Source organism: Oncorhynchus keta, unplaced genomic scaffold, assembly GCF_023373465.1.
Source record: "Oncorhynchus keta strain PuntledgeMale-10-30-2019 unplaced genomic scaffold, Oket_V2 Un_contig_15482_pilon_pilon, whole genome shotgun sequence".
Lineage (NCBI taxonomy): Eukaryota > Metazoa > Chordata > Actinopteri > Salmoniformes > Salmonidae > Oncorhynchus > Oncorhynchus keta.
The window spans coordinates 7501-17557 of NW_026279339.1; the positions used below are offsets into that span (position 1 = coordinate 7501).

The window sequence follows — 10057 nt, forward strand, 5'->3', positions numbered from 1 at the left end:
TCTTGTCTGTTCCGTGACTCTCCTTATCTGGCCGGGTGGGGGCACTCATTCTAGACACTGATCATACAAAACATTACGAACACCTACTCTTTCCATGAGTGAATCCAGGTCACAGTTAAGATCCCTTATTGATGTCACCTATTCAATCCACTTCAGTGCAGCTGAAGGGGAGGGAGACGGGTCAAAGAAGGATTTTGAGACATGGATTGTGTACGTGTGCCATTCAGAGGGTGAATGAGCAGAGAGAAAATATTTAAGGTCCTTTGAACGGGGTAGGATAGAAGGTGCCAGGTGCACCAGTTTGTGTCAAGAACTGCAACTCTGCTGGGTTTTAACACTCAACCGTTTCCTGTGTGTATCAATGGTCCACCACCCAAAGGACATCCAGCCAACTGGACAACTGTGGGAAGTGTTGGAGTCAACATGGGTCAGCTTCCCATCCTACTAAACTACACTGTAGTAGTTACAGATGCCTTCATCCTACTAAACTACACTGTAGTAGTTACAGATGCCTCCATCCTACTAAACTACACTGTAGTAGTTACAGATCAGTGGAGCCTCCATCCTACTAAACTACACTGTAGTAGTTACAGATGCCTCCATCCTACTAAACTACACTGTAGTAGTTACAGATGCCTCCATCCTACTAAACTACACTGTAGTAGTTACAGATCAGTGGAGCCTCCATCCTACTAAACTACACTGTAGTAGTTACAGATGCCTCCATCCTACTAAACTACACTGTAGTAGTTACAGATGCCTCCATCCTACTAAACTACACTGTAGTAGTTACAGATCAGTGGAGCCTCCATCCTACTAAACTACACTGTAGTAGTTACAGATCAGTGGAGCCTCCATCCTACTAAACTACACTGTAGTAGTTACAGATGCCTCCATCCTACTAAACTACACTGTAGTAGTTACAGATCAGTGGAGCCTCCATCCTACTAAACTACACTGTAGTACATTTACATTTACATTTAAGTCATTTAGCAGACGCTCTTATCCAGAGCGACTTATGAATAGTAGTTACAGATGCCTCCATCCTACTAAACTACACTGTAGTAGTTACAGATCAGTGGAGCCTCCATCCTACTAAACTACACTGTAGTAGTTACAGATCAGTGGAGCCTCCATCCTACTAAACTACACTGTAGTAGTTACAGATGCCTCCATCCTACTAAACTACACTGTAGTAGTTACAGATCAGTGGACCTCCATCCTACTAAACTACACTGTAGTAGTTACAGATCAGTGGAGCCTCCATCCTACTAAACTACACTGTAGTAGTTAGACCCATACAGCCTCCATCCTACTAAACTACACTGTAGTAGTTACAGACCCATACAGCCTCCATCCTACTAAACTACACTGTAGTAGTTACAGATGCCTCCATCCTACTAAACTACACTGTAGTAGTTACAGATCAGTGAGCCTCCATCCTACTAAACTACACTGTAGTAGTTAGACCCATACAGCCTCCATCCTACTAAACTACACTGTAGTAGTTACAGATGCCTCCATCCTACTAAACTACACTGTAGTAGTTACAGATGCCTCCATCCTACTAAACTACACTGTAGTAGTTACAGATGCCTTCATCCTACTAAACTACACTGTAGTAGTTACAGATGCCTCCATCCTACTAAACTACACTGTAGTAGTTACAGATGCCTCCATCCTACTAAACTACACTGTAGTAGTTACAGATCAGTGGAGCCTCCATCCTACTAAACTACACTGTAGTAGTTACAGATCAGTGGAGCCTCCATCCTACTAAACTACACTGTAGTAGTTACAGATGCCTCCATCCTACTAAACTACACTGTAGTAGTTACAGATCAGTGGAGCCTCCATCCTACTAAACTACACTGTAGTAGTTACAGATGCCTCCATCCTACTAAACTACACTGTAGTAGTTACAGATCAGTGGAGCCTCCATCCTACTAAACTACACTGTAGTAGTTACAGATGCCTCCATCCTACTAAACTACACTGTAGTAGTTACAGATCAGTGGAGCCTCCATCCTACTAAACTACACTGTAGCAGTTACAGATCAGTGGAGCCTCCATCCTACTAAACTACACTGTAGTAGTTACAGATGCCTCCATCCTACTAAACTACACTGTAGTAGTTACAGATCAGTGGAGCCTCCATCCTACTAAACTACACTGTAGTAGATACAGATGCCTCCATCCTACTAAACTACACTGTAGTAGTTACAGATCAGTGGAGCCTCCATCCTACTAAACTACACTGTAGTAGTTACAGATGCCTCCATCCTACTAAACTACACTGTAGTAGTTACAGATCAGTGGAGCCTCCATCCTACTAAACTACACTGTAGTAGTTACAGATCAGTGGACCTCCATCCTACTAAACTACACTGTAGTAGTTACAGATGCCTCCATCCTACTAAACTACACTGTAGTAGTTACAGATCAGTGGAGCCTCCATCTACTAAACTACACTGTAGTAGTTACAGATGCCTCCATCCTACTAAACTACACTGTAGCAGTTACAGATCCATACAGCCTCCATCCTACTAAACTACACTGTAGTAGTTACAGATGCCTCCATCCTACTAAACTACACTGTAGCAGTTACAGATGCCTCCATCCTACTAAACTACACTGTAGTAGTTACAGATCAGTGGAGCCTCCATCCTACTAAACTACACTGTAGTAGATACAGATGCCTCCATCCTACTAAACTACACTGTAGTAGTTACAGATGCCTCCATCCTACTAAACTACACTGTAATAGTTAGACCCATACAGCCTCCATCCTACTAAACTACACTGTAGTAGATACAGATGCCTCCATCCTACTAAACTACACTGTAGTAGTTACAGATGCCTCCATCCTACTAAACTACACTGTAGTAGTTACAGATCAGTGGAGCCTCCATCCTACTAAACTACACTGTAGCAGTTAGACCCATAGACTATGGAGCATGTTTTTAATCCATTTTGAATTCGGGGGCCTAACAACAAAAGGTGGAAAAGGTCAAAGGGTATGAATAGTTCCTGAAGGCTCGGATTAGTACAGGTGGTCTCCTCTCCTTCTGTTGTCCGTAAACATGCGGCGTAACGTGGCGATATGACCGTGTGGGAACACTGATCCTATCAAGGTATGGAGCCATTTAACCTTGTGGGGGTGGGGGGGGATCTTTCATATCAGAGAGAAATGAAGGGCTTCCGACCCCGTATTGCAGTGTTCAGATTGAGCGTCGGGGGCTCTTAACAAAACACCCCAACAGCCGACGCCTTAGTCCAATGACCTGTGTGATCTAAACGGAACTGAGAGTCGTGATCAAGGGCTATTCAGGCTCCAGCTTGTACAACCGATGAACCAGTGTCCCCCAACCAAAAGTAGTCATACTGTCAAGTCGGCTACAAACAGACAGACTAACAAGAATAAGAGGCAGGGGTTTTGGTAGGGAATATGTCAAAAACGTTCAGTTTTAAAAAAGGTAGATGCATTGCTAACAGTTGCAATATGTAAGAAATTGGGCTCCCGTTTCCTTATTCCCAAATGCTATGATGAACTTATACAGTAGCCCATATATACACATATATCCATAGAACATAAGCAAAGTGCGTCGGTCTCGGCTACAGTCCAAAGCAACTGCCTCGTTTCCTTGATAACCACAACACGAGCTTTCCCAAGTGTTTACATTACACTAAATGTTTTAAGAAGAGAACAGTTTTTAAAAAACCTGACGGTACCTGATTGGGGGGGGCTCGCTGGCTGGCTGTCCTTCTGGAAAGTGCTAACTCTGTTCTCCAGTCGGAGTTTTATAGACTGCCAGTGGCGACCGCTGCCCAATAAGGGCTTAGGGACCAGAGACAAACTACCAGACACAATCAGAAACGGAAAAACTGAAAGTATGGTCACGTCTCTGTATAAAGGGTTTTTATATATAGAATACATACGACTCATCAACATGTAAAATCACTAAAGGATATAAACAGTATGAAATACAATTTTGGTTACTTTGGAATGTTTTCTAGATTTCGCTGTTTTAGATGGTAACATGTTGGCCTACTGTGAACTTACAGTGGGGTGACTAGGAACACATGAACTGACCAGAGAGAATAGTGGGGTGTCTAGGAACACATGAACTGACCAGAGAGAATAGTGGGGTGTCTAGGAACACATGAACTGACCAGAGAATAGTGGGGTGACTAGGAACACATGAACTGACCAGAGAGAACAGTGGGAACACATGAACTGACCAGAGAGAACAGTGGGGTGACTAGGAACACATGAACTGACCAGAGAGAATAGTGGGAACACATGAACTGACCAGAGAGAATAGTGGGGTGTCTAGGAACACATGAACTGACCAGAGAGAATAGTGGGGTGTCTAGGAACACATGAACTGACCAGAGAGAATAGTGGGGTGACTAGGAACACATGAACTGACCAGAGAGAATAGTGGGGTGACTAGGAACACATGAACTGACCAGAGAGAATAGTGGGGTGTCTAGGAACACATGAACTGACCAGAGAGAATAGTGGGGTGTCTAGGAACACATGAACTGACCAGAGAGAATAGTGGGGTGACTAGGAACACATGAACTGACCAGAGAGAATAGTGGGGTGTCTAGGAACACATTAACTGACCAGAGAGAACAGTGGGGTGACTAGGAACACATGAACTGACCAGAGAGAATAGTGGGGTGTCTAGGAACACATGAACTGACCAGAGAGAATAGTGGGGTGTCTAGGAACACATGAACTGACCAGAGAGAATAGTGGGGTGACTAGGAACACATGAACTGACCAGAGAACAGTGGGGTGACTAGGAACACATGAACTGACCAGAGAGAACAGTGAGGTGTCTAGGAACACATGAACTGACCAGAGAGAATAGTGGGAACACATGAACTGACCAGAGAGAATAGTGGGGTGTCTAGGAACATATGAACTGACCAGAGAGAACAGTGAGGTGTCTAGGAACACATGAACTGACCAGAGAGAATAGTGGGGTGTCTAGGAACATATGAACTGACCAGAGAGAACAGTGAGGTGTCTAGGAACACATGAACTGACCAGAGAGAATAGTGGGGTGACTAGGAACAGATTAATTTATGTTAAGAGATAGCCAGGGGCACACTCCAACACTTTGACAATCATTTGCAGACTAAACATTTGTGTTTAGTGAGTCCACCAGATCAGAGGCAGTAGAGATGACCAGGGATGTTCTCTGTTTAGTGAGTCCTCCAGATCAGAGACAGTAGGGATGACCAGGGATGTTCTCTGTTTAGTGAGTCCTCCAGATCAGGGGCAGTAGATGACCAGGGATGTTCTCTGTTTAGTGAGTCCTCCAGATCAGAGACAGTAGGGATGACCAGGGATGTTCTCTGTTTAGTGAGTCCTCCAGATCAGAGACAGTAGGGATGACCAGGGATGTTCTCTGTTTAGTGAGTCCTCCAGATCAGAGGCAGTAGGGATGACCAGGGATGTTCTCTGTTTAGTGAGTCCTCCAGATCAGAGACAGTAGGGATGACCAGGGATGTTCTCTGTTTAGTGAGTCCTCCAGATCAGAGGCAGTAGGGATGACCAGGGATGTTCTCTGTTTAGTGAGTCCTCCAGATCAGAGGCAGTAGGGATGACCAGGGATATTCTCTGTTTAGTGAGTCCTCCAGATCAGAGACAGTAGGGATGACCAGGGATGTTCTCTGTTTAGTGAGTCCTCCAGATCAGAGGCAGTAGAGATGACCAGGGATGTTCTCTGTTTAGTGGGTCCTCCAGATCAGAGGCAGTAGAGATGACCAGGGATGTTCTCTGTTTAGTGAGTCCTCCCAGATCAGAGGCAGTAGAGATGACCAGTGTCTGGTTGTGATAGTGATAATGTTGTGCAATGAACTAGTCAGGTAGTGATAATGTAGCCGTAATTAACTAGTATGTTAGTGATAATGTAGTGTACTGAAGTAGTCTGGTAGTGATAATGTAGCATGATGAACTAGTCTGGTAGTGATAATGTAGTGTACTGAACTAGTCTGGTAGTGATAATGTAGTGTACTGAACTAGTCTGGTAGTGGTAGTGATAATGTAGTGTAATGAACTAGTCAGGTAGTGATAATGTAGCGTAATGAACTAGTCTGGTAGTGATAATGTAGTGTAATGAACTAGTCTGGTAGTGATAATGTAGCGTACTGAAGTAGTCTGGTAGTGATAATGTAGCGTAATGAACTCGTCTGGTAGTGATAATGTAGCGTAATGAACTGGTCTGGTAGTGATAATGTACCGTAATGAACTAGTCTGGTAGTGATAATGTAGTGTAATGAACTAGTCTGGTAGTGATAATGTAGTGTACTGTTACTAGTCTGGTAGTGATAATGTAGTGTAATGAACTAGTCTTGTATTGATAATGTAGCATAATGAACTAGTCTGGTAGTGATAATGTAGTTTAATGAACTAGTCTGGTAGTGATAATGTAGTGTACTGAACTAGTTATGTAGTGGTAGTGATAATGTAGTGTAATGAACTAGTCTGGTATTGATAATGTATTGTAATGAACTAGTCTGGTATTGATAATGTAGCGTAATGAACTAGTCTTGTAGTGATAATGTAGCGCAATTAACTAGTCTGGTAGTGATAATGTAGTGTACTGAACTAGTTACGTAGTGGTAGTGATAATGAAGTGCATTGAGCTAGTCAGGGAGAGATAATGTAGTTGATTTAACAGTGTACTAAGCTTACACTTGTTATGTTAACAACGCACTATTGATTGAATCCAGGCCTTAAAGCTAATGTAGTGATACACACTGGATTATCCGATAACTACACTGAGTAGCAAAACAATAAGAACACCTGCTCTTTCCGTGACAGACTGACCAGGTGAATCCAGGTGAATCCAGGTGAATCCAGGCCTTAAAGCTAATGTAGTGATACACACTGGATTATCCGATAACTACACTGAGTAAACAAAACAATAAGAACACCTGCTCTTTCCGTGACAGACTGACCAGGTGAATCCAGGTGAAAACTATGATCCCTTATTGATGCCACTTGTTAAATCCACTTCAGTCAGTGTAGATGAAGTGGGAGGAGACGGGTTAAAGACGGATTTTTAAGCCTTGAGAAAATATGTAAGTGCCTTTGAACAGGGGGTATGGTAGTAGGTGCCAGGTGTACCGGTTTGTGTCAAGAACTGCAACTCTGCTACGTTTTCACACACAGTTTCCTGTGTGTATCTAGAACGGTCCACCACCCAAAGAACATCCAGACAACTTGAAACAACAGTGGGAAGCGTTGGAGTCAACATGGGGCCAGCTTCCCTGTGGAACGATTTCAACACCTTGTAGAATCCATGACCCTACAAATCTGAGGGCATAAGGAGTGGGGCGGCACACTAAATATTAGGAAAGTGTTCATGTTTTGTACACTCAGGGTATATATTCATGAATGTATTCAACACCCCCATGACTGATAATCCCTAACTCACCAGGGCCGTCTGTAGGTCAAGTTTCAGCTGAAGGTGAAATGTGAGCCTCTCTGGACTCGCAGCGAAAGGCCAGTGTCCTGACACCCACCCTACCCTTTCACTGTACCACACACACGGTGTGCTAAAGGCCAGTGTCCTGACACCCACCCTACCCTTTCACTGTACCCTTTACTGGCTACAGAACTATATTTAACCCTCCTACCCTACCATCCCTGTGACCAGGGAGACACCAGGTACACCCTACCATCCCTGTGACCAGGGAGACACCAGGGACACCCTACCATCCCTGTGACCAGGGAGACACCAGGGACACTCTAACATCCCTGTGACCAGGGAGACACCAGGACACCCTACCATCCCTGTGACCAGGGAGACACCAGGGACACCCTACAATCCCTGTGACCAGGGAGACACCAAGGACACCCTACCATCCCTGCGACCAGGGAGACACCAGGGTCACCCTACCATCCCTGTGACCAGGGAGACACCAGGGCCACCCCTACCATCCCTGTGACCAGGAGACACCAGGGACACCCTACCATCCCTGTGACCAGGGAGACACCAGAGACACCCTACCATCCCTGTGACCAGGAGACACCAGGGACACCCTACAATCCCTGTGACCAGGGAGACACCAAGGACACTACCATCCCTGTGACCAGGGAGACACCAGGGTCACCCTACCATCCTTGTGACCAGGGAGACACCAGGGACACCCTACAATCCCTGTGACCAGGGAGACACCAGGGACACCCTACAATCCCTGTGACCAGGGAGACACCAGGGACACCCTACCCTCCACTGTAACCAGGGAGACACCAGGGACACCCTACAATCCCTGTGACCAGGGAGAAACCAGGGACACCCTACCCTCCCCTGTAATCAGGGAGACACCAGGGACACCCTACCATCCCTGTGACCAGGGAGACACCAGGGACACCCTACCCTCCCTGTAATCAGGGAGTCACCAGGGTCACCCTACCCTCCCTGTAATCAGGGAGACACCAGGGTCACCCTACCCTCCCCTGTAATCAGGGAGACACCAGGGTCACCCTACCCTCCCTGTAATCAGGGAGACACCAGGGTCACCCTACCCTCCCCTGTAATCAGGGAGACACCAGGGTCACCCTACCCTCCCTGTAATCAGGGAGACACCAGGGTCACCCTACCATCCTTGTGACCAGGGAGACACCAGGGACACCCTACAATCCCTGTGACCAGGGAGTCACCAGGGTCACCCTACCATCCCTGTGACCAGGGAGACACCAGGGACAAACACCGTCTTGACACTAGTTCTAGATAAAGACAGACACCATCCTGACACTAGTTCTGGATAAGGACAGACACCATCCTGACACTAGTTCTGGATAAAGACAGACACCATCCTGACACCACCTTCCGGAGACACCTGAAACCCCACCTCTTTAAGGAATACCTAGGATAGAATAAGTAATCCTTCTCACCCCCCGCCGAAAAGATTTAGATGCACTATTGTAAAGTGGCTGTTCCACTGGATGTCATAAGGTGAATGCACCAATTTGTAAGTCGCTCTGGATAAGAGCGTCTGCTAAATGACTTAAATGTAAATGTAGTTCTGGATAAAGACAGACACCATCCTGACACTAGTTCTGGATAAAGACAGACACCATCCTGACACTAGTTCTAGATAAAGACAGACACCATCCTGACACTAGTTTTGGATAAAGACAGACACCATCCTGACACTAGTTCTGGATAAAGACAGACTACACACTCTCTCAAACACACACACTCATCTTCTCAGACTCCTCTACACACTCTCTCAAACACACACACTCTTTTCTTAGAATAAATCTTTATTATATTTGGCACAATGACAGTTTCACAGGTTTGTTCATTTGCACATCATCATCATCATCATCATCATCATCATCATCGTCATCATCATCATCATCATCATCGTCATCGTCATCATCGTCGTCTAAAAGAACATTGAGGCCCCAGGGTGAAGTCTGCCCTAGGTAAGGCTCTAGGATCTAATCATTAGACTTTCACCAGCACTGAGGTCAGGGGAGGTCAGGGGTAGAGGTCAATCTTCCTCAGGTAATGCATCATGTCGGAGGCCTTTATGTTGATCTTTCCTCCGGGAATGTCCTTCATCCCTTTAACAATGATCAGAGCTGAGAGAGAGAGGGAGAGACAGAGAGAGAGAGAGAGAGAGAGAGAGAGAGAGAGAGAGAGAGAGAGAGAGAGAGAGAGAGAGAGAGAGAGAGAGAGAGAGAGAGAGAGAGAGAGAGAGAAGGGGGAGACAGAGAGAGAGAGAGAGAGAGAGAGAGAGAGAGAGAGAGAGAGAGAGACAGAGAGAGACAGAGAGAGAAGGGGAGACAGAGAGAGAGAGAGAGAGAGAGAGAGAGAGAAGGGAGACAGGGAGAGAGAGACTCCTTTAGAACACAGTAAACCCAGCAGTATTCTCATATAGAATCCTATAAAGGATAACATTCTGTAAAGAAGAGTGGGGTTCGTACTCTGGCCAGTCTTTGCGATGGTGATGCTGTAGGAGAGGGCATCAGTAGCAGTGGGCCTCATCTTAACATCTAAAGTGTTGTCCCCATCAATGT

At 45.6% G+C, this 10057-nt stretch overlaps 1 protein-coding gene across 1 annotated transcript in view; it reads right to left on the bottom strand.

Moving 5' to 3' along the window:
• Positions 1-3858, bottom strand: part of LOC127918989 (beta-enolase-like) — a 10862-nt gene extending 7004 nt beyond the window's left edge. Inside the window, exon 1 of the mRNA XM_052502313.1 lies at positions 3733-3858. The gene's annotated coding sequence lies outside the window, so the exon portion shown is untranslated. The remainder of the gene's footprint in view (positions 1-3732) is intronic.
• Positions 3859-10057: the final 6199 nt, after the last annotated feature.